We start from the raw sequence: 4,412 nt of genomic DNA, 5'->3' as shown, positions 1-4,412 counted from the left end.
TTGGGCTCTTTCCATAATTGGAATATTATTGATAGTGCTGCTATAAACATTGGGGAGCATGTGTCCCTTCAACTCAGCATTTTTGTACCCTTTGGATAAATACCTAGCGGTGCAATTGCTGGGTTGTAGGATAGTTCTATTTTTTTTCCCTCCAGGGTACATTTACTTAATTTTTAAAAAATTTATTCTCAAGTTAACATACCGTGTAGTCTTGGCTTCAGGAGTAGAAACATCACATATTTTCCCCACCCCCATCAACTCTGTTTGCTCTCTGTATTTAAAGTCTCTTAGGGTTTGCCTCCCTCTTTGTTTTTATCTTGTTTTCCTTCCCTTCCCCTATAATCATCTGTTAAGTTTCTCAAATTCCACAGATGAATGAAATCATGTGATATGCCTTTCTCTGACTTATTTTGTTTACCATAATGCCTTCCAGTTCCATCCATGTTGTTGCAAATGGCAAGATTTCATTCCTTTTCATCGCTGAGTGGTATTCCATTGCATGCATATATATATATATATATATATATATATATATATATATATATATATATATATATATACACACACACACACATACATACACATCTTCTTGGAATATACACATTCCATTGCATATATGCACATCTTAATTCATTCATCAGTTGATGGACACTTGGGCTCTCTCCATAATTTGGCTATTGTTGATAGCATTTCTATAAACATTGGGGTGCATGTGCCCCTTTAAATCAGCACCCCTGTATCCTTTGGATAAATTCCTAGTAGTGTCATTGCTGCGTCATAAGGTAATTCTATTTTTAATTATTTGAGAAACTTCCACACTGTTTTCCAGAGTGGCTGCACCAGTTTGCATTCCCACCAGCAGTGCAAGAGGATTCCCCTTTCTCCGCATCCTTACCAGCATCTGTTGTTCCCTGACTTGTTAGTTTTAGCCACTCTGACTGGTGTGAGGTGATGTCTCAATGTAGTTTTGTTTTGTATTTCCCTGATGATGAGTGATGTTGATCATCTTTCCATGTGTCTGTGGCCATCTGGATGTCATCTTTGGAAAAGTGTCTATTCGTGTATTTTGCCTATTTCTTCACTGGATTATTTGTTTTTAGGGTGTTGAGTTTGGTAAGTTCTTTATAGATTTTTGACACTAACCCTTTATTGGATAGATCATTTGCAAATATCTTCTCCCATTCTGTTGGTTGACTTTTAGTTTTGTTATTTTCTTTACTGTGCAGAGGTTTTGTTATCCTAAACAATTTTTTTTAATGTTTGGTTATTTTTGAGAGAGAGAGTGCGAGCCGGGGAGAGGCAGAGAGAGCGGGGACACAGAAGCTGAAGCAGACTCCTGGCTCTGCTTTTAGCACAGAGCCCAACTTGGGGCTTGAACCCATGAATAGCTCATTTTTACTTTTATTTCTCTTGCCTTCAAAGACCTATCAAGTAAGAAGTTGCTGCAACCCAGGTGAAAGAGGTTGCTTCCTGTTTTCTCCTGTAGGATTTTGATGGTTTCCTGTCTTACATTTAGATCTTTCATCCATTTTGAATTTATTGTTGTGTATGGTGTAAGAAAGTGGTCCAGGTTCATTCTTTTTTTTTTTTTTTTAATGTTTATTTACTTTTGAGAGAGAGAGAGAGAGACAGAACACACATGAGCAAGCGGGGGAGGGGCAGAGACAGATGGAGACATAGAATCCGAACAGGCTCCAGGCTCTGAGCTGTCAGCACAGAGCCCGATGTGGGGCTTGAACTCACAAACCGTGAGATCATGACCCAAGCGGAAGGGAGACACTTAACTGACTGAGCCATCCAGGTGCCCCAGTCCAGGTTCTACTTTATGTTGCTGTCCAGTTCTCCCAGCACCATTTGCTAAAGAGACTGCCTTTTTTCTATTGGATATTCTTTCCTGCTTTGTTGAAGTTTAGTTGGCCATATATTTGTGAGTCCATTTCTGGGTTCTCTATTCTGTTCCATTGATCTATCTGCCTGCTTTTGTGCTAATACCATACTGTCTTGATGGTTACAGCTTTGTAATATGGGTTAAAGCCTGGGATTGTAATGCCTCTAGCTTTGGTTTTCTTTTTCAACATTACTTTGGTTATTCGGGGTCTTTGGCGGTTCCACACAAATTTTAGAATTGTTTGTTCTGTGAAGAATGCTGGTGTTTTGATGGGTATTGCATTGAATATGTAGATTTGTTAAAAAAAAAAATGAACAATATTTGTTCTTCCAGTCCATGAGCATGGAATGTTTTTCCATTTCTTTGTGTTGTCTTCAATTTCTTTCATAAGCTTTCTATAGTTTTCAGCATATAGATCTTTTATCTCTTTGATTAGGTTTATTCCTAGGGATTTTATGGTTTTTGCTGAAATTGTAAATGGGATTAATTCCCTGATATCTCTTTATGTTGCTCCATTATTGGTGTATAGAAATGCAACAGATTTCGGTACATTGATTTTTATATCCCGTGACTTTACTGAATTCTAGGATCAGCTCTAGCAGTTTTTTGGTGGAGTCTTTCAGGTTTTCCACGTAGAGTATCATGTCATTTGCGAAAAGTGAAAGTTTGACTTCTTTGCCAATTTGGATGCCTTTTATTTCATTTTGTTGTCTGATTGCTGAGGCTAGGATCTCCAACACTATGTTAAACAGTGGTGAGAGTGGACATCTCTGTTGTGTTCCTGATCTTGGGGGGAAAGCTCTCAGTTTTTCCCCATTGAGGATGATATTAGCTGTGGGCCTTTCATATATGGCTTTTATGATGTTAAGGTATGTTCCTTCTATCCTGACTTTCTGAGGGTTTTTATTAAGAAAAATGCTGTATTTTGGGGCACCTAGATGGCTCAGTCAGTTGGGCATCTGACTTCAGCTCAGGTCAGGGTCTCATGGTTCGTAAGTTCGGGCTCTGCGTTGGGCTCTGTGCTGACAGCTCAGAGCCTGGAGCCTGCTTTGGATTCTGTGTGTGTCTCTCTCTCTGTCCCTCCCCTGCTGATACTCTGTCTCTCTCAAAAATAAATAAACATTAAAAAAAAAAGATGCTGTATTTTGTCAGATGCTTTTTCTGCATCTATTGACAGGATCATGTGGTTCTTATCCTTTCTTTTATTAATGTGGTGTATCATGTTGATTGATTTGTGGATATTGAACCAGCCCTGCAGCCCAGGAATAAACCCCACTTGATCATGGTGAATAATTCTTTTAATGTACTGTTGAATTTGATTTGCTAGTATCTTGAGAATTTTTGCATCCAGGTTCATCAGGGATATTGGCCTGTAATTCTCCCTTTTAGTGGATTTTTGTCTGGTTTTGGAATCAAGGTAACGCTGGCTTCATAGAAGGAGTTTGGAAGCTTTATTTCCATTTTATTTTTTTTATTTTTTGGAATGGTTTGAGAAGAATAGGTATTTATTCTTCTTGAAATGGCTGGTAGAGTTCCCTTGGGAAGCGATCTGGTCCAGGACTCTTGTTTGTTGGTAGATTTTTGATAACTGATTCAATTTCTGTGCTGGTTATAGGTCTGTTCAAATTTTCTATTTCTTGCTGTTTGAGTTTTGGGTAGTATGTGAGTTTCTAGAAATTTGCCAGATTGCCCAGTTTGTTGGTATGTAATTTTTTATAGTGTTCTTTTGTAATCGCTTGTATTTCTGTGATGTTGGTTGTGATCTCTCCTCTTTCATTTGTGATTTTATCTATTTGTGTCCTTTCCTTGATAAGTTTGGCTAGGGGGTTATTAATTTTGTATATTTTTCTTCACTGATCTGTTGTACTGCTTTTTGTTGTTGTTTCTGTATCATTTATTTCTGTTCCAGTCTTTATTATTTCCCTTATTCTGCTGGCTTTAGGCTTTATTTGCTGCTCCTTTGAGATCTCCTTTAGGTATAAGGTTACTTTGTATATTTGGGACCTTTCTGGCTTCTTGAGATAGGCCTGAATTACAATGTACTTTCCTCTTAGGACTGTCTTTGCTGCATTCCAAAGGATTTGGACTGTTATATTTTCATTTTCATTTGCTTCCATGTATTTTTTAATTTCTTATTTCACCCATTCATTTTTTTGAGTAGAATCTTCTTTAACCTCCATGTATTTGAGGGCTTTCCATATTTTTTCTTGTGGTCGATTTCAAGTTTCATAGTGCTGTGATCTGAAAATATGCATGGTATGATCTCGATCTTTTTGTAACTATTGAGGGCTGATACGTGCCCTAGTATGTGATCCGTTCTGGAGAATGTTCCATGTGCACTTGGGAAGAATGTGTATTCTGCTGCTTTAGGATGAAATGTTCTGAATATATCTGTTAAGTCCATCTGGTCCAGTGTGTCTTTCAAAGCCGTTGTTTCCTTGTTGATTTTCTGCCTAGATGATCTGTCAATTGTTGTACGTGGGGTATTAAAGTCCCCTGCTATTATGGTATTATTATAAATGCA

This window comes from Panthera pardus, unplaced genomic scaffold (assembly GCF_024362965.1).
Source record: "Panthera pardus isolate Hobbes unplaced genomic scaffold, ASM2436296v1 HiC_scaffold_1, whole genome shotgun sequence".
Lineage (NCBI taxonomy): Eukaryota > Metazoa > Chordata > Mammalia > Carnivora > Felidae > Panthera > Panthera pardus.
The sequence above is the reverse complement of the archived record's forward strand: the minus strand, read 5'-3'. Positions refer to the sequence as shown.